The 21,576-nt window shown below is 33.6% G+C and overlaps 1 long non-coding RNA gene across 1 annotated transcript in view; it reads left to right on the plus strand.

The window, feature by feature from the left end:
- Positions 1-2,392, plus strand: part of LOC118201415 (uncharacterized) — a 41,335-nt gene extending 38,943 nt beyond the window's left edge. The window contains exon 3 of the long non-coding RNA XR_015041456.1: positions 2,262-2,392. This is a non-coding gene — a long non-coding RNA (uncharacterized LOC118201415). The remainder of the gene's footprint in view (positions 1-2,261) is intronic.
- Positions 2,393-21,576: the final 19,184 nt, after the last annotated feature.

Raw genomic sequence — 21,576 nt, forward strand, 5'->3', positions numbered from 1 at the left:
TAAAAAAGATCAAACTGTGATGGGGTAGTTTTATTTATATCTTAAGTACCCAAAATCTATGAAAGAGTAATCGGTCAATAAAATTTGAAAAGCAAGGAACATGAAATAAGAATGAAACAACTAGAAATTTAAACTTGCATGTAGTTTTTTTTTGGCCATCGTTTTCACATAATTTTCATACATTCTAAGAATGCAGGGAAAATGACTTCTGGGTTATCTTTATATTACCTATACTGCTTAAATTCACCGAAGTAGGTATCAAAACAACACAAAAGGTCTCAAATCAACTTACTGTTCGTTCTCACTTCTTAATTAAAAAAATAATAGTAAATACAGTACAAAGTCTGTAATCCGGACATCCATGATCCGGAATGATCTTATAATCCCAACCTCAAAACTACAAACTTTATGCGCATGCGTAAACGCATAATGTGTTTACACATGCGTGTTTAATGTATAACAGACGGTATAAGCTAGGCTAAAATAGTCTAAGGCATTTCAGTTAATGTTGCAGATTGTGCTGTTCCTTAATTTTCTAATTGGATCCAACTTTTTTTTTTTTTTTTGCAGACTGTTAGAGCAATTTTATAAAAATTAAACTTTAACTTTTGATTGTGTCAGAAAAAGTTTCCAATTCTGGAGCTGCCAAAGGATCTACAAAGCGAAAGCATGTTTCGATGTCCATTAAACAAAAAGTGGAATTGCTGCAAAAAATGGATAAAGGCCTATTTGTCTCAAAATTATGCGAGAATAATGGCATTGGAAAGTGCATTATATATGACACAAGAAAAAGGAACTTTTTGAATTTTTTGTGGAAGCATCTTAAACAATTTACATTGAAAGAAATATTTAATAAAGTAAACAAATAAATATTAAGCTTTTTTTTTTTTTTTTTTGATACCCTTTAGATCATAACTGTTTTTTTCTTTATTTCGTAAATTACTATTTCATATTTTTAATTGTATTATTTCTGCATGCCATCTTACCAAATTTAAATTGATGATCTATAATCCGGAATCGCCGGTCCCTATTAATCCGGATTATGGACTTTGTACTGTATTTATCAAAATTTTCATTCTGATTTTGTTTTTTCCAATGACACAAGAAATAGTTTTGCCTTCTTCAAACACATCTTAAACAAAAGAAATCCAAAAAATTAAATATTCATTACAAATTTGTCTTTCTCTCTCTTCCCCCCCTCCAGTTCTTTTGATTTAATGTAAGAGGTGCTTTATTTTGAGGTTAAACTGTCTGAAAGTAATAATTCTAGTCTTTGGTCTGCAGCTTCAGATACATACAGTACTATTGCTTTTAGTGTAGGTGTGAAAGGAAAGAAAAATAGTAATGTACTGTGAAATTCTGATCTGAGAAAAAAAAGGACATTAGCTCCAGTAAAATGTTTTTGAAATTGTTGTTATTTAAACAGAATGTTTTTTCTAAGTACATCAAACTATGTGTTTGGCAATTCTTCACATTAAATTAGATTTTAGGAAAAACCATTGAACAGAAATAGAAGGAGTCATTTTTTTTAAATATTGTTTCCAAGCCACCACTATCGAACATCCATTTATTTCCAACTATTTCAAACAATTTTTATATCTGCCTTACCTTTAAAAGTAAAACACACACTCCCCCCCCCATTATTTGTAATTAAAAACTAGCTTCTCCTTTACATGGTGATCCCAAAGTGATCTGGGGTAATCAGTAGTTTAAGGTAATGTGAAAGAGAAAAATTATTCTAAGGAGTTTTCTTCCAAAATATTTTGAATATGTCACCTTAAAATTGATAAAGCCAAAAACTAAGAAAAGCATCTTTTATTATTTCTTAAATAAGGGATCTAATGAGCAACCCTGATTTTATATATATATATAATGGTGATATTTAGAAATCCTAAATACCTGGGAAGCATTTGTGTTATGACACATCATGTGAAATATTTTCAGCAAGATGTATATGCAATGAAATAAATTGTACCAGAAGATGGAATGTCAGAATACTTACTGACCATCATTGAACTTTAAAAAGGGACAAGTGGTAAAATATCGAAGAAAGTCTACCAGAGTTTTATTATTAATTTTAATGGTTAAAAATTACTAAAAATACAAATATTGTGAAGCATTTGAAATCAGTATAACAAAATAGATGTTTTAGGTTCTTTATTGATTACTGAATGGTAAATTTTATGTCAAAATAGTTATCTATTAACATATGCAACAGTATTTTTAATTGACTTGTAATATATTTGTATTGTTTTTTCTAGTTTACTCTGGCAGTAAGATGAGAAACTTTACATCATGTGATATGGATACCAAGAAATGTAGATGTTGGTGTACGGATAATTCAGAATGGACTGTAACTCTTAATTAAACTAACTATAATTAACAAACTATACTATAATATCTCATTATCTTTATTTTACTCATTTGTGAAAAACACTCAGGCTTCCACACTCACGCTACTTCGCCATTGAAGCAATCTCTAAAAAGTAATAATATTCTTTTGTAAACAATAACAATGGCAGCGCCATCTGGCTTCAAAAGGATTTAACACTCCCAAATTAAAATTACAAAATTTCAAGAAATTATCCAAACATTCTTAAAGCAAATTAATGTATTTATAAACAACTTAATACTATTACTACTGCTATTACAATACTGGAACAAAATACAATTTTTCTTTTACATATACAAAAATATCAGTTCAGTTTTCTATAGGAAGCATGGCGATCTTTGTGATTGCTTTTTTTAATTCTCCTGATTTTGTTTTGATTTTAACAGTTCTTACTTTATTGTCAGATCCGTGATAGACTTAACTAACCCGACTTAATATCCATTTGCAAACTGGCAGATAGTCCTCCTTGACAAGTACCATAGTACCGACGCAAATATTGTCCTTCTCTACCATCCATTTGGTTCTCTGCTGCAGAGTTCCCAAATAGTCATTTGCCCATTTCTTCCAATTAATCTGAACTACTTTCGTTGTTCTCTGCCACCGGCTTAACTGATTTCCATTTACATCTACTACCATTGGCTCCGGAATCGCGCGTATCGATCTCTCTATTAAGACATGATCTGGGGTGAAAAAACATCAAAATCAATAACAATCAGAATCATTGGAAATGGGTATAAGAGATCTCAAATTTAGTATTCCCTCTACCTGCACAATTATAGTTTTAAACTCCTTGTACGTAAACGCAAATTTCCTATCGTTCTCTTTAAGTGATGCTTTACAGACTTTACACCGTCTTCCCATAACACTCCAAAATGAGCGAACTTGGGAGGTATAAAGTTCTAGTCTATTGCTTCGGACATGAAATATGAAGACAACATTTTGTCAGGAAATTTAATTACATTGTAGAATTTCTTCAGCTGAGAATTTGCTCGTACAAAATTGGGGGCATTATTAGTGAATATTTTCGCACATTTGCCACATCTAGCCATGAAACGCTTAAGAGTGGTAATTAAAGCACTAGAAGTCAAATCTGACAAAGACTCAAGATGAATAGCTCATGTCACAAAGCATATACATACACAAATGTAAATTTTATTTAGCATGCCCTTTCTCTGATGCTTGTAAGTTACATAAAATGGACCTCATAGATTCAAGCCTGAAACACTAAATGGGGGGGGGAATCTACTAACTCTCTTATGGTAAATTACCCATAATCTGTAAAGACAAAATTGGTTTGCATTTAAAGCATGTCACACAAAGATGTACTGTTTTTCATGCCAAATCTCTACCACCTAATGGCCAAAATTTTAAACGTACTGCATTCAATAATCCTTGAGGGCCAACATGCAATAATCTTCTGTGCACACTAGAAAAATAAATGTTACTTAGCTTAAAATTTCTTGGGAGGATCGCAAGATATTTCTGAGAAAATGGTAAAAAAGCTTTCTCAAAGTGATCACCAACATGAATTATTCCTTTACGATCAACAAAGGGATGTAAATTTTTAAGTTGCTTGTTATGTCTTTTTTTACAGAATAGAACCCTCTGCTCATGCTTAATAAGCAATTCCTCAGCTCTTCTTACCTCCTCTAGTTGAAGAGGGCCTACCTTTTTTATCCATTCCTACAATTACAAATATAAGAAAGAACATTAATAATTTTATAATAATTGTTACTAATATTCAAGAGTTCATCTAAAATGATTTAAGCGTGCACTCTTTGTGTTAACAAAGAGTGCACGCTTAAATCTATACAATTCTAACTGATCCTCGATATTCTGCATAGGTGTACCAACATTCTAAACAAATAAAAATATAAGATTGCAACTTTATTAAGTCTAAAATATATCAGCAAGTGAAATATACTTCGATTCAAATTAACACCAGGCCACAAACGATCATTTAGGGACAAACTACCTATTTCATGTGAGCTCGCATCAAATACAATATGCATTTTTGTCGTAATGCTTTCTTTGCTATAAACTGCCTGATGCAGTATATAAAAAAACTGGCTTGTTTATTGGTTTCGTACAATCTAATACTCTTTCTGTTATTCCTTGATTTATGTACTCTTCCCACTTAAGTTTCTCTGCATTTTAGTTATAATGCATTATCATGCTGCATTTTCCTCATCAGGATCTTTATTCTTTTTTCTGTAACACTAAAATTGTCGCCTAAATGTTCCCAACTTTTCTTCCAGGGTAGGCTAACAACATATCGACCACCTTTGAATCTAACAGACTTATTGAACATCTCTAATGCTTTATCTTCATCATAAGAATTGATCATCTCTAATACCAATTGATTCCAAATCAAAAACTTCTCCAACTGTACTTTGGCATTGTCATAAATTAACCCACAATGCATTAATTGTTTCTCATGTGGTAAATCTTCAAAGCTCCCACTCACTAAATATCCAAATGCTGAGTTTTGTAACACTAAATTTGTATTTGGTACGTAAATTTGCCCAAATCTTATCAAATCGAAAAATATTTCAGATTCAAGAAGTAACTGAATTTTACCCGGTTTGTGAAATTGTGGATCAGCTAATGTAACTCCTTGTGGAATCACAATATTACAGACATCAATATGTCTAGATGGCGTCAAATGAGTAATTTTAGGGATTACAAAAAAATCTAGTTTACGACTGTACATATTTTCTCTATTTAAAATAACTGCACTCATTTTAAATTTACACCATTGTTGAAATCCGAGATAAACATCCTACTGATATGTTTACATTTTCTCTTTGCAAATGAAGCTTTTCAGCTAATTCTGATGAACAAAGACTTACTTCCACTAACAGGCAAAGTTCTGGCTGGAAATATCTCCCTTAATAAAAACAATCACTGTGGATAGTAGGACTCTATTAACTGCATTACAATTTTTATTTACATTAGCTGTCATAAAACACTCGTTATCCTTATTTATGAATGGCTTTGTGTGAACATTGAGTTTGGTGGTTTTTGTAGACTGACTGCTGTCTGACTTTTGATCCGATGGAGACACGATTTCACAGCTGTTCTCAGTTTGGATAATCAAAACTTTCAAACTCAAAATAATCAAAACTTTTTAGTGAGAACATTTCTGAGTTCTCTTTTTAGTGAGAACATTATTTATTCTCGCTCATAACACAGTAATGAAGTGTGCTTTTTTTCTGCATAGCCGACAAGAGCAATTTCTCACTATGATTTCCAAAACAGCAGAAACATAAATTGTGCTTTTTTACATACTCTATCTTTTAAGCTGAATTTGTGAATTCTAAGTTATTTAAATAATTTATGTTCCACCTTACACAGTTTACAAATAAATACACGATTCTCACGTTTGTCTAACTTCGGTTATGCATTACTGGAATTCTAGAAGCATTTAATGTCCTCACGTGATCCTTTAGAAATTCTAATAACTCTGATAAAAATAAACTGTGATGTTTGGTATTTTTTCTTTTTTTTTTTTTTTAAATTTCTTTCCCACCATAACTTAGTATTCTGATCAAGTTTCTGGCTAAGAATAAAGGCAAATATAGGGGATGAAACCCCATCTAACTTTTGTTCTAAACATTCGAATGATCTTACAACTTCACTTGTAACATCAATTAAATTTAGAATCGTAGAAGCTGACTCATTTTGAATAACTGGAATAATCATAAATCTTTTGAGATGAGCTAACACTTGTTCTCTAGTGTTTGACTATCTTTCTTCAAGGAGAGACCACGCTAACTTATAATTATTATCTGTTATAGCTATCGTTTGGATAAATTCTAAAAGCATCTCCTTTAAATGCTGATTTCAAATACTGCAATTTTACAGCATCTGATAAATTTGGGTTTTGATCAATACTCGCTTTAAAAATATTCTTAAAGGAAAGCCAAGAATGCATTTCTCCTGAAAATGTCGGTAACGAAATCTTAGGTAAACGCGCAACAGAATTTTCCAAAATTACTGTATTTTCTACTTTATTCTCTTTAACAGCGTTCGACAGTCTATTATTTATTTCAAATTCTGTATCAATAATACTACTCCAGTCAAAAGTCATTAATCCGGACTCGTCGGGACTTCAGCGATTCCGGATTATAGATCATCAGTTTAAATCTGGTAAGATGGCATGTAGAAATTATAAAATTAAAATTATGAAACCGTAATTTATGAAATAAAGAACAACTATGATCTAAAGGGTATCAAAATTTACAAAAAAAAAAAAAAAAAAGCTTAATATTTATTTGTTTACTTTATTAAACATTTCTTTCAATGTAAGTTGTTTTAAGTTGCTTCGTTTTTTATGTGATAATACATTCTCTTTAATTTCTTGTTCAGTTACAAAGTTCTGCTGTTCAAGTCCTATAATTGCTGTGTCTACCGACTAATTTGTCAATTGAAATTTTTTCTTTTTCAGTAACCTCTGTCACTTTCTTCGCTATCGGAAGCAAATTATAATGACGAGGAATTTGATTTAAATCATATCAAAGACGGTGTACATCGAGATGAAATACTACATTTAGTAAGGAATTATAAGCCAAATAAAATAAAATAAAAACATCTGCCCTGAAGATAAGGATAGTGCTGACAGATCAACTTCCAATTCATTGTGCGCGGCGGTGTTAAAGATAAACAAAGTTTAGATAAACAAAGGATATGCCTTTATCCATTTTTTGCAGCAATTCCACTTTTTGTTTAATGAACTTCGAAACATTCTTTCGCTTTGTAGATCCTTTACATATTAATAAATATATATCAGAAATTCTATTTGACATAATCGAAAGTTCAAGCTTACTTTTATAAAATTGCTCTAACAGTCTGCAAAAAATAATAAGCCAGATCCAATTCGAAGATTAAGGAACAACGCAATCTGCAACATTAACTGAAATAGATAATTTTAGCTTAGCTTATACCATCCGTTATACATTAAACGCGCATTCGTAAACGTATTTTGCACACACGCACAAGCATATTCACAGCCGTAAAGGTCTTACGCGCATGCGTCAATGCGGCGCACGCGCAGAAAGTTTGTAGCTTTGAGGTCCGGATTATGGGTGTCCGAATTAACGACTTTTGACTGTATTGATTTCGTCTTGCTCCCTGAAGATTTTTTTCAATATTTTCTTCATCGCTTAAATTGATAATAGAATCAAAAATATTATCAAATTCATTTTGCAGATTGTTAAATTTGGTTTTTAACAATTCTAAATCATTAACACTTAAATCTGGCTCACAAAGTTTCTTTTGCAACTTCGATAAGATAGTTTTCTGAGTTCTCTTTTTAGTGAGAACATCTTTTAATTTTGCAGCCATTTTCGCTACACTTATCAATAATAACAAATTATCACACAAACTTAATTCAGAATTTACATTCAGAATTACAGTTAATAATGAATAGAGTTTCAAGGGTTACTTACCCCTTTCTTTCAGCTATAATCTACAAACAAAAATGGCAAAATCACTGTTCCTATAACTAGCTTATTTACTTAGCCGATATCACTGCGGCTCTACAGGACCACTCAAAATGGTATGGCTAAATCAGAATGGACTGTAGCTCTTAATTAAACTACTAATTAACAAACTATACTATAATATCTTTATTTTCCTCATTTGTGAAAGACAGGCTTCCACACTCATGCTACTTCGCCATAGAAACAATCTCTAAAAAGTAATAATATTCTTTTGTAAACAGGTAACAATAGCAGCACCATCTGGCTTCAAAGGGATTGAACAGATGTCAGCACGATTTTTCTATTTTGGTTTCCAAAACTTGGAAATTCTGTGTTCCATTTTGGTTGACTGTAAGGAAATCATCATCAATAAAATCATAAAGAACATGTAGCAAAGTTGTGCTTTAATATCAAAATAGAAAATACTTGGTGAAAATTGATATATTTGCTAATTTATTTATAATTGAAATTAAGTTATAAATTTCAGTACTGTTTGTTTAGTTGCTTTTGCTGTTCCAAACTGTGAGGTTTGTGCTTCCCAAAAATACTGAATTTATGCCCAGCACCACTTTGCTACAAAAGTAAATCCTTAAAAATTCTGCCCAAACAGAAGATAAAGTTATATTAGTCTTGTTCAGATATTATGCCAAAATGTGCGTTTCAAAACTGTTAATACCCATAACAGGAATTTTTTGTTTGGATCTTGGGCTTTTGCCACTTTGAGCAGCTTTACAGTGTGGGTACTGTATGTTATGGACAACCTGCACTTCTTCATGCAGGGTTGCCAGTATACTTGGAAAATAGGAAAAAGTGAGGAAATTCGAAAATTGACCAAAAAGGTCCAGAAATTTAAATGTTTTAATCAAAATCTATAAAAGTCGGGGAATTTCATTCGGCGATCACCAAAACGTTATTTTTGTGCCAACATTGGAAGCGAATTATGCATTGCATGAACATCATCTGAACAGCTGGTATAGAGCCAGTTTTTGCAGCACCAGTTCGATTGTCCGATTATCTTTCAGAAAGGCAAAGCAGATTTCAGCATTCTGTTTATTAACCAAAATAATGCATCCAACAGCAAATATCAAAAATACTGAAGCAACAAGAATCTGCATAGATTTGCAGGACTAGTTAGAAGGTTTGAATAGAGCCTTCAATTTTAGCTACCGAAGTGAAAATCACAAAGGAAAAGAATGAGCTATAATAATAACCAGAACCACGATAATAATAAACTAAAAAAGCTGAGATGGTTCCAATTAAAGAGAGAAACAAAAGTTGTGGCGCCATCTATTGACAAAAAGTGAAAACAACTATGAAATAATTTTCTTAAAAGCTGAAGGTAAAGGAGGATTAGAATTGGTACAGTACAAAGTCCGAGATCCAGAATCATCTAGACTCCGGCAATTGGGGATTGCGGAAATTTCTCTATTTAAGGTCATCACTTAAAATTTAATAAGATGATGTGTAGGCATAGCAACATTGAGACTTATTGTTTAGGTTAGATAGAAAAATGCTACCCTCACCCCCCCCCACACACACACACAAACGCTCAAGGGCTGAAAGTGGGATTCTGCCAACATCAATGAATGTATTGCCACTGATCACGCTCTGTTACCTAACTAGCAGGTTCTTTGAGAGCGACATGCTGGAATCTAAGTTAATCACACTTAACCACGCTCTTCCTTTCCCTTTTGCCGAATATTGTACTCTCCTATTCTTGAACTTTTTGCGAGGAAAGTTTTTTTGCTTGTTTTTATTTTTCGGCTGGTGGTCCGGAGATCGGGATATTAGATCATCCCAGCTATTGGACATTCGGATTTCCGACTTTGCACTGTATCATTTACTAATGAATATGAAATGTCTCTTTAAAATTTAATTCATGAATTGAAGATGTTTTTTGAATAATTTTGGCTGCAGAAAAATGGAAGATATGATTTTTTTCTTCAACATTGTTGGGCAATAGATGATGTAAGTGTTTTTAACATATGTTCCATGCCCCTTGCAGCAAAATTTCAAAATTATCTTAGTTTGACCAGTATACAGGGTGGTTAGAATTAAGTGCAACTTTTAAATGGTTATAAAAGGATAACTACTCGAACAAATGTTATCAAACCTGGTAATTGTGTAAAAGGTCATGGGAATTTATTTTCCGTGAAAAAAGTTAAAAAAACTACCACCAGGGTGAAGAATGGAGCTTTATGCAACATTGTTAAAAGAAATAAAGGTCGGAGTTTGTTACACGGGTTTAACATGTTGTATACACTTAACATTGACCCAGAGGCGTAGCTAGGGTTATCAGCGCCCGGAGACAAGTGAAGATTTCGCCCCCCCCCCATCTGCCAGAATGCAGTGGGGAACGAAAAGAAAACTTTAAAAATAATAACATTTTAATTGTTTAAAATAATAATAATTGCTAAAATATGAAATATTTTTAATTTTAATTAGTTTAAATTATTAAATATTTTAATTTTTAAAGCACTTTTAAGAGTATATTTTAAAAGTTTCTCTAAAGTCACTAACTTAGAACGTAGTAAAATAATTAAGACAATAATGATAGTTCGAAAATATGATTATTCTAAAATATTATTCAAATATAAATTCCGAAAACTTAAAACATCATATTGGATATAATAGTATAATAACTTGAAAATGTATAATGACAGTTTCATGTATAATGCTTCAAACGTAATCACTAATTTCAAAGTGAAACTTTCCTGAAAGATCTTTCACAGCTGACGATGGAGGTTCCAATAGTCAGTAAAATCTAAAGACCAACTCTCATATTGGGAAGTACATCTCCGTACTGTACAATAAAGTGAAGCAGGTCCTCTGGCATCGAAAGCTTAACATCAGCTCGTGTCTTGAGTAGCATTCGGCAGTCCATTATTTCAGTATACATCTCCAAGCCATCTAAGTCTGTATCGTAAACATTTTCCATAGAAATGCAGCACTGTTTCAAGCTATTTTCGTTGCCTGTAGCCATTAGTCCGTTTATATCTAAAAGAAAGCCAAAATTAGAGTCTACTTTCTTTAAGCTGATGAATCTCTCTGCCATTTCTATGTGTATTTTGTCCAGCATACTTTTCATCAAACGCGGCATTTCATTTTCTGCTGTGAGTCCTACATCTTCTGCAATTTCTCCATGCATTTTCTTCTTCTTTCTCTGTCGTCTTTCAGTTTGGACATCACAAGCATTACACAGTTCCTGGCGTCTCCAAGAGATTTCATGCATATCTCATCTCGGTTTTGTAGAAGATAGTTCTGTAAAGCCTGAATATCTCGAGCAGCATTGTGGAAATTCATAATGGGGTCTTGAAGCCTTTTCTGAACCCTGTCAATCTTGGCAAGTACTGTATTCCAGAAACGAAGAACATAAAACTCAAAAGTTAAGATCCGATGCAACAATTGAATTGCATCACTTCTTGTATCTGCATTTTCATCATGATCCTCTGCAATATTTTCAAATAACTCTACTAAGGTTTGGAGTTGATCATGTACCAGTTTAACAGCTTCTACTCTGGCACTCCAACGAGTTTCTGACTTCGACTTCAACGATACACCTAGAGCAGTTTTCAGTCTTTTCCATCGGAGAGTTGATCTTGAAAAATAAACATAGATAGCTTGCATGGTACTAAAAAAGTCAAAGAAGCTACCTCATGATTAGCAGCATGAACCCCAACCAAATTAAGTGTATGATTATCACAGTTAACAAATATAGCTTTTGGGTTAAGTGCTAAGAGTCTTTTTTGCATTCCTGGTTTGTAGCCGGATATTACAGGCGCATTGTCATAACACTGTGATTGACAGTCTTTGAAAGCTAATTTGTCTTTTTCTAGTTGTTGTAATATTATACCTGCTATACTTGCTGCATCTTTTTTATGAGTTTGAATGAATCCTAGGAAACACTCTTTTATAACGACAGTTTTCTCCTCAAAGTCAATATCTGCATATCTAATAAAACTGGATTTTAGGAAAGACTTTATCTGCAAGCCGAATAAATGTTAAGCTATCAAACGCGATTTTGCTTTTTTTTACGTTCCCCAGACGGTATAGTGATTAAGAGAGCAGACCGAAGGTCCCAGGTTCGAATATCGGAGAAGGCATTGGTGTATATGTCCGTTCCTTCATAGGAAGTAATGGCGGCCATCTATCAGGTAATACCCTGAAGGATTTATAATTTTTCACTTAGCAATTTTCATTTAAACGATTTATAAGAATTTATTAATTTGAATGTACAATTTAAGTGTTTTATTTATATTATTTAAAAACGTACATTTTGTCTTGATAAATAGTTTTTAATACGTGGATATATAGCGGCAAACATTATACAACCTATTAAATTGTACACATTCTTTGCTATAGTTTATTTAAACTTATTTCCTTGAATTATTTTAACTTAATTAACCAATCAGTTTTAACTTAATTAACCTCAATCAAGTTGAAAATGATATAAAAAATTTCAAGTTTTGAAATAAAATATTTTTTCAATTTTTATCGTACGGAAGCCAAACTTCTTATATATATATAATATAACTTCTTATATATATTAACAAATATAAAACTTTATCAAATACGAGTATAGAAACCGGGAGATCGCAATAAAAGTTTGATTTCGATACTCGGCGAAAATTATTTTTTATTTCATTTTATTTATTTAATACTTTTTTGGACAAGCGGTGAATATTTTCTTCATTTAAAACACAACTATGATTAGAAAATATATGAAAAGACCAACAATTGAGAAAATAAAGGCTGGGTAAAGGGGTGAGTGCACCAATGTACGGCATACAGACGTCACGAAAAAAAAATCCCTTTTGAGTATATTTTAAATCCGTTTTGGAAAAAAAATTATTCTTTATTTTTTCCGTACGTACAGATGTCATACAAAAAAAAAATTGTCCGAATTGATTTGCGAAAGGTCAAAATGAATATTTGTATTGAAACACGATACCCGAAATTCTTCGTGATTACAATATATCCTTTTTTTTTTTTTTTTTTTCGTTCAAAGAAGTAAAAATGTTTGCCTTTTATTGTTTTTATTAAACATGAAAAAAATTCAAAAATAATATAGTTTTAATTAACTTACTTTTAAATCACTGAGATTATAATTTAAGTTAAAATTATTTCTAAACTTTTATTTTAATTCTGAGTTTACTAATTTATGAATTTGAATTTTGCGATAGATTCTATAATACTTTAAATATGCTCAATTACACTTTAACTCTTTCTTAAGTGAAAAATCAAATTACATTAATTCTTTTAATTGATGGAAGTAGCAAAGATTATAACTTGTTTACAGTTAATTCTTCACTGTTAAAGAAGTAGAAAGGAGGCTTTATTCTTTTTCCCACATCACTAACTCAGTGGTTCTCACATTTCTTAGAATTTTTAATACAGCATAAGAGTTTTAAGCACTTCAATTCCTGTATATGGGAACAATGAAAATGTATCGGCATATAGATAAGTATAAGATATCCCTCTACAGCTCTATAAAATCAGTAAAGTTTAGGCATTATTAGCAAATCTTAATTCAATCAATCATTTTGTGATCAGCTATTCTTCGCAGAAAAATTTTTACATAAGAATTAAAATAACTATCCTCTCATACATTAAAGGAATAATTTTGTTAAGACAATGATTTTGTCTAACTGCACAACGAGGAATCAATAACTCTCTGTGTAATAGCATCACTCAATAGCATATTTAATAAAATTGAGATTATTGCAAAGGAAAAAAAAAGTTTCAAGTACAATTCTTAATCAGGTAATTAATAATTGAACAAATTACCATTAATAGAAATTTTCAGCTTAGGTAAATACATTTAAATACACAACTGCAATGAATTTTTAATGACATAAAAAGTTTTCTCATTATAAATTATATAATATCCATAACTTTCAAAAAAGGGGGAATTGCTTACCTATTCCAAAACAGAAGTGTACTGAGTAGAATTCATTTAGAAAATGTAGAATATCTTAGAGGACACTCATAAAAGGCAGGTTTTTTTGTTTTTGTTTTTTTCCTAATTACTTTTATTCAGGACGTCCCATATTAAATTTTTTATAGTAACTCATTACAAATTAAAACATTATTTTTGTAACACACAACTAAATTTTTATGAAAACTTTCGAAGTATCTTTCGAAGATGTTAGATCCTTACTGTTCACTTTCTCATTCTCGGGTCAAGTTGGCTGCACCCCTCCTGCTCCCTTTATCCCTACGGCTGATTGCGCCTCCTATGGTCATTCTCGCAATTGCATTCCTTCTATTCGTTCACACGCCTTTGTTCTTAAATAGATCGGCGGGGTCGGTATTGACCCCCTGGTTGTCGATAAAATTTTAAAGGAGGTAAATAATGATCAAGGAATACAATGAGAGTCGATAGCCGAATTTGCATGGGCAGTTAATCGGCACAATAAAGATCCCATTAATTACGAAACTTTATTTGATAAAAGTGATATTTAATTAGCTACTCATATAATGCTATATCACAGGAAGACAAAACTTATTCAAAATACATGCGTATAAGTTGAATTTTGGAGTATAATTATAATAACTAAGTCTTGGAATAAAAGTCATTCGAAAGAAGTATCACAAAATAAAAGCTTTTATCTAGCCCAGCACCATTGATTTTTCCATCTTCTTACTTAACTGAAGAAAGCTTTAGTCAACTTATTACGGGAAACAAGGAATAATACGGCATAAGCAATTTTATGCTACATATTTAAAAATGTGCATCAATATATGAAGCGCAGTGATTAAAATCGAACTTTTAGGAAATTAAATTCTGTAATATTTTTCCTGAAAACTTTTTATATTTGTAAACTTAATAATTATACAAAACATAATAAAACATAAATCTAAATTTTTATTTATTTTCTTAGTTCTAAATATTATCTTTAAGTCCCAAATATGCAATTATTATTATTGTTATGTTGCAGACTGTATAAAGAAAAATGTAAGTGGGTAGATGAAGAAACCTTTAACAGGGATCGATCTAAGAACAGATTTGGGAATGCCTGGTGTAGAACATCGATTTTTGCAAAATCAAGCCCATACCAAAAATTTATGAGGGGAAGTCATTATTCTCTCCTGCATTTACGAGAGAAATTCTTATTTTCTGCATAAAACTGATTTCGTTAATATGTAGTTTTGGCTTGCTGTTGATGATGTATGTAATCTTACAAATACAAACTTTATGTCGCTATAATTAGCATTTTATATATGCTTGCTATTATTAAACTGAGTACGGCAAAGCAAGTGGAGGTTATCCATCTATGGAAGGGATGGCTTTATGGAAGACTTTCTAAGGGAAACTGGCTTGTATTTGAATTTCATATAAGGGAAAATTATAAAAGTATTTATGCAGTCAGCCCGTTCGCTGATATTATAAACAATATGGAACTAGCACCGTTGACCAGACTTATACATTCTACCCACTAATGAACTATATAAACCATCTGCATATTTAACACCTGCTCCCTTAAATAATTTTAAACAGAGGATTTAAATTACTAGATGACTAAGCGTAAAATTCATTGTACTTAACGCAGCGAAGTTGGCTCTCTCTCTATATTATAAAAAATAATAATAAAATAAAATAAATTAATATTTTTGATAAATTTAACTGACTTAGCTTCTTCCCCAGTCTTGTGTAATAATTAATAAATGTAAAATTAAATACCCTAACTTACTTTTTTTTTTCTTTTTTTTTTTCTTTTTTGGAATACTTAATTCTCTTAATCATCGTGATTTTAAATATTTGGTTCAAAATGAAAGGGCTTTTGCTATTTTAGTGTCTCCACTTTCAAAGAATCGCGACGCTAAACTTGATTGCTACAGGGAAAATGGGACCGAATACGGAGGGTTATTCAAAGCTGTAAAAGGACAAAAGCTTTACAACTTAAAGTATTACATAACGTTTCTCGCCATTTACTTAGGGATGAAGGGGAAAGGGACTTGTGGGAAGGCTGACTTTCATTGACCTTACTTTTAAGTCGAAAATCTATCTTTTCTATTCAATCTTTGCTAATCACATGACAAAAAATGTAGGAAAAAGATATCCTTATTATAATGGGGCGATAGACTGTATGCGAATTTTTTTAATTTATTTTTATTGCATTTAAAAATGAAAATGATTTATTCTAAAATTTCATAACATCCATTTGGCGCCCTCTAAATGCTGCGCCCGGGAACAGATGTCCCCCCTTGCCCCCCCCTAGCTACACCACTGCATTGACCTAAACAAAATTACCATTTAAAGGCGATGAAAGTCGAGTGCGCCATCCGTGTAACGCAGGAATCCGTCCGTGAAAACTACAAATTAGTGATTAGAAAATGTGAGATCGCAAATTACTCCCAAAAGTGTGCGCATTGCCGAAATCGTTTTCTTACAGATCGTTAATTTGTAATTTTTGAAGCTTGAATTCGGCCCTAAGGTATGAAGCTATCGGTTTAAAACTTTCTTTATCCGTTTCTAAAACGAAACTGTTTGTGGGGTTATGCTAAACCGCAATGGCTTATGGCAGGAAGAAGCAAATTATTTATGCAAATGCGCTTTACACGTCATTTGATTTTTCAGACAAATGTGAGCTATCTGTTGAGTTCTCATTGTTATGATTCGACAATGTCTCTAACCATGCAAGACCGTGCTTTTCTCGTGAAATGTTATTGTGAATGTGATAACAATGAAAGGCGTGCTTTGCAGAGGTATCGTTCAGTAAGCTCCCAATCACATTATATTTTGGCTACGCTGGACTTGACGTCGTAAGGGACAATTCTCTGAACCTGCACAATTCCAAGAAACCCACGTAGCTAGGTTACCATTTTGGCTTAATACAAAGACTTGAATGCCAAACAGTAATCAATTATCGCTCAGATTGGGATCACGTGATCCTTCAGAAGCAGAACTTTCGTCTGACAAGCAACCGCCGCAACATCGTTTCCAGCGGGGCTCTCTCTCTTTTTTTTTTTTTTTTCATAGGAATCCTCTCGTTTAAACCAGTGCTACCAGAATATTGTTTCTCAGAAAAGTCCCGTCTTGTAGGGACTGTAGCCATATGTGATAACCTTTTAAGAGGAATACACCACAGGGTTTGAGGAAAATGATAGCAAAGTTTGAAGAAACGGGGTTGTTATCTGTTGCACCTAGGAGGGGAAGGACTCGCTTCTTGGCCACCCTGTCACCAGATCTCAATTCCAGTGACTATGGGTTTTGGGATTATCTCAGAAACACTGTTTATGGTGATAATCTAAACAATTTGGTGGAACTGAAGGATGCGATACACCGACATGTCCGTAGCATTCCTTCTGATATGCTAAGAGCTGCTGTTGAGAATGCAATAATACGATTTAACTTTCTTTCGGAAAATGGTGGACGCCACATTGAACATGCTTTTTAAAGAGGCTATCACTTCTAGGGACGCGCGCGGCTACGCGGGACAATTCCGAGAAACGAGATTTTAGTAGCACTGCTTTAAACGAGAGGCTTCCGAGAAAATATTTCTTCTAGCTAGGAGGAACATGTCCTGGCTACGAGCAACATTTTAAAACTTTCCCGAAAATGTTCCATCTCGAGACGTGTTCCTCGTACGTTCAACCAATCAGACGAAAGTTGTGCTTCTGAAGGATCACGGGTAACTTTCAATATGGCGATGCTGTCACTGTGAAGCCATGAATGGTGGAAATAGAGGCCGATTTAATTATTGCTGTTTTGTTGTAATATGAGTCATTTTAAAAATGTTAAGGCTAATCTTTGGAATATGGTAACAGGTAGTTTGGCGACATTTTGGTAAAGCGATAAAGGTTACTAGCTAGGACTTTAGCAGTGTACATGGATAAAGTCAAGAGTGTGCGCAATGCCATTTTTGTGCAATTCTGGGATTTTTTTAAGTGAAAATAGGTCGACGTGTACATGGATACCGTGTGTTCAGTAGTGATTAAGAGTTGCAGACAGGAGGCGCTGTTAGCGCGTTATACTCTCGACCTACGTAATTTGAATTGAGTATTCTTTTCTTTTGTGTACTTGCTGTAACAGATCTTACAGCTTTGTGATTGAGAATTTGAAATGTTTTGGAGCCAAATCGTTCCTCTACAGCAAAAAAATTATTAATAAATATATAATAAAGTAAATATCTTTCTGATGATAATCTTTGTTATTAAATACAAAGTCAACCAGCTCCTGAGTACAGTTCAAGTGGTCCGTCGAGAATCGAAGGTGAGCTCTCCTATTTTAAGCTCTATTAAATTTGAAGAGTATAACTGTTATAAATATGGAAGCTCTAAAAACTAGAAAAAGAGTGTTAAAAAGTTCATTGACGCGGCATAAAGATAAAGTTGTTTCGTCATTAGATGTTTCAGATTCAGTTGCGTTGCAGCTATTTGAAACCAAAACTAATGAAATTTCTAACGAACTTAAATCTGTATTTTATTCAATTTTCGAAACATGTAAACCCGAAAAATTGGATAACTTTATTAAGGATAAAGAAGATACAGATGATATTGTTTATGAGTTGCTATTGATGATTAAACGTAAATTAGCAGTAGTAAAAAATAAGATGAATTCTGAACATTCTGTTGTGTCTCTCAATAGAATTCTAAAAAGGTAAAAAGAAATCTCTTACCTTTTCTTTCACCGGGGAGCCGAGCTTGTTCCATTCTAATTCTTATTCGATGAAATATCTAAATAATTCCAAGCTTTTGCATAAAGACTGACACTTCTGTTTAAATAAAGATATTATATTTAGATACAGTTATATACAATTATTAGATTACATAAAATTACGCGCTCTCCAGCTAACAGTCAATCGAGTTCGGGTTCAGAGTTCTAACTACGTTCTTACGTAGGATTATTCTCGAGTTTAGATTTAATGGTGCTGATAGTTCGGAGTTTAGATGTGGCGGCGCTGATAGTCCGGAGTTTAGATGTAACATCACCTCCCACCATTGAGATCCGACGATGCGGAGGAACTCAATACACACAGGTCCATTCGATGAGGAGGCCGAACAACTCGTCCAGCTCTGGTCATCACTCGAGGACTTGAAGCAGGTTGTGGAATACTAGCTGCCTGATCAGCCTGACCAGTTGCATGGTCGTTTCTATCTCGAAGTGCTCTGTCGGAGAATGGAGGGCCAACGGATTCGGAAGTAGAGATCTCTAACGGGAAAAGCCGGGGCACTGGACGAAGCAGAATTCCATTTCTTGTCTTGACCCTCGCTAGTCTAACTATTCCGTCTTTACTGGGGAAAAGCTCGACTATCTTGGCTAAAGGCCAATGTATGCGTCGTCTCTGGCTGTCTTCCAATAGAACGACATCGCCTACTTGCAACTGTTGAAAATTTCCCTTCTTTATTGCCTGTTGCCTCAACTGACCAAGATATTCATTACGAAATCTGTTTCGTAGATCATGTCTTATTCTCTGTCGGTATTTGGCTCGACGGTTTAGTTCTTTGGAATCTACGTAATCCATATCAGGAACTCCTGATGACGGCAATTCTTGCAGGAACATCATAGGGGTCAGTGGTGATGGATCTTGATTATCCTCTGATACGTATGTGATAGGTCGCGAATTAATCACTTGTTCACAGTCACATAATATAGTATATAATTCTTCATAATTTAAAGACGTTCGACCTAACACTGTTCTTAAATTTTCTTTCACCATTCGCACAAGCCTCTCCCACCAGGCGGCGGTCGGAAGGTTGAACTTCCATCGTATCCTTTGGATAGAAGCAGCTGAACATATGGCGTTCCAGTTAACTTTCTTAAGAACACTGTTAGTCCCTACAAAATTAGTTCCGTTGTCGGAATATATCACATAAGGTCTACCTCTTCTGGCAATGAATCTACGTAAAGATTGGATAAAAGTTTCTGTAGATAGAGAAGTAACTAGTTCGAGGTGAATGGCTCTATAAATGGCACATGTATACAAGACTATCCACGCTTTAGACCCCTTACGGAGATAGAGAGGACCCGCTAGATCTACACCGACGACTTCAAAAGTCTCCCCTTCTCTGACTCGGTCTTCGGGTGGAAATTCTGGCTCGACTTCCACTCTTTGTGAAACAAATCTTTTACATCTTACACATTTTCTGATAATATTTCGAATACTTTTTCTGGATTTTAATATCCAAAAGTTTTCTCTAAGATTTGTCATTAAAGTGCTGACACCAGCATGCTGGAGTTCTAGATGTTTCTCGTAAATTAGTCTCTCAACAAGAATATGTTTTGAAGGTAAAATGATAGGATATCGGAAATTTTCATTATCTTGACGCTGTAGGACGTTCGTTTTGGCTCTTAAAATTCCATTTTGGTCTACGATTGGTCTCAGCGCACGAATAGCGGGATCGTTTATGCCTGTACATGATTCTTTCTGTACCAATCTACAAAGTGCCTTTTCAGCATTCTCCAATTCATCAACTGAGACATCAGGAGTGAGGTTTTTATCTTTGTTCTTTAAATTGTGATAAAACCTGAAAATCCAAGCGATCATTCTCACGGTTTTTCTATATGAAGAGAAGTATTTGTAGTACCGGTCGAAATGGTCTCCATGATCTAGAAGAGTCAGAATCGTTTTCCTTTACTCCTTGTTTATAAGTTCCTCATCAGGCTTTTCTTCTACATGGGGCCACTCGTCTTCTGGTAAGTAAAGCCACGATGGGCCCTCCTACCATGCCGATTTCTGTAATTGCTCAATAGTACATCCTCTCGATGGGAGATCCGCTGGGTTTAAACTTCCAGGTACATGCCTCCAGTCAGATATTCTGGTAAGCGATTTTATTTCTTGTACTCGATTATGAACAAACGTACCCCATGCTTGATCCCTTCTTATCCACCTCAAAGCTGTAGAACAATCACTCCAGAACACTGTTCTACAATTCTTAAGTTTCAAATCTGATAGAATTGTTTTGGCAAGCCTGGCACCTATCAGACAGGAAAGAAGTTCAAGCCGTATAATCGTAAGTTCTTTAATAGGGGCTATTCGACTTCTCGCGCTTACTAACTGAACCTTTACACCTTCGATGGTTTCAGCTCTTAAAAATGCACATGTGGCATAGGCATTTTTACTAGCATCCGAAAAAACGTGGAGCACTACGGTATCTTCGTTTTCGTAATCAATATTTAACCAACGAGGAATTTCAATCTGAGATAGCAGAGGCAATTGGTTCAACCAAGTCCCAAACTGCTCACTTAGGGGAAGAGGAAGATCTTCATCCCACTTAATCTTCTGGTTCCAGGTTTCTTGCAAAATTAGTTTAGGAATTATAGTTATCGGTGCAGTAAAGCCAATGGGATCAAAATTTTTCTGGGTAATTGACAAAACTTTTCTTTTAGTAATAGGTTCCCTCAAGTTAAATGTTTCTTCGATCTTGCAACTCAAACTATCTTTTTCTAAATCGCATACTAATCCTAATATTGGGACAACTTTCGTCTTCTTCTCTATCTCATCGATCATGTCAATGCGAAAATTTGATCGCCAACATCTCAAATTGAAATGCCCTGAAGCCAAAATCAATCTTGCTTCTTGAACAAAATTTTCGGCTTCATCTACGTGATTTAAGCTAATTAACGAATTATCGAGGTAAAATAAATCCTTCAAAATATTAGAAGTTTCTAGAAACTTTTCTGGGACTGTAACCAAAAGGTGACTAAGTGTAGCGGCTAGCAGAAACGGACTTGATGTGAAACCAAAAACAACTCGG

The sequence above is a fragment of the Stegodyphus dumicola genome, chromosome 1 (assembly GCF_044657685.1).
Source record: "Stegodyphus dumicola isolate Sdum_Otavi_A_Nest chromosome 1, ASM4465768v1".
Lineage (NCBI taxonomy): Eukaryota > Metazoa > Arthropoda > Arachnida > Araneae > Eresidae > Stegodyphus > Stegodyphus dumicola.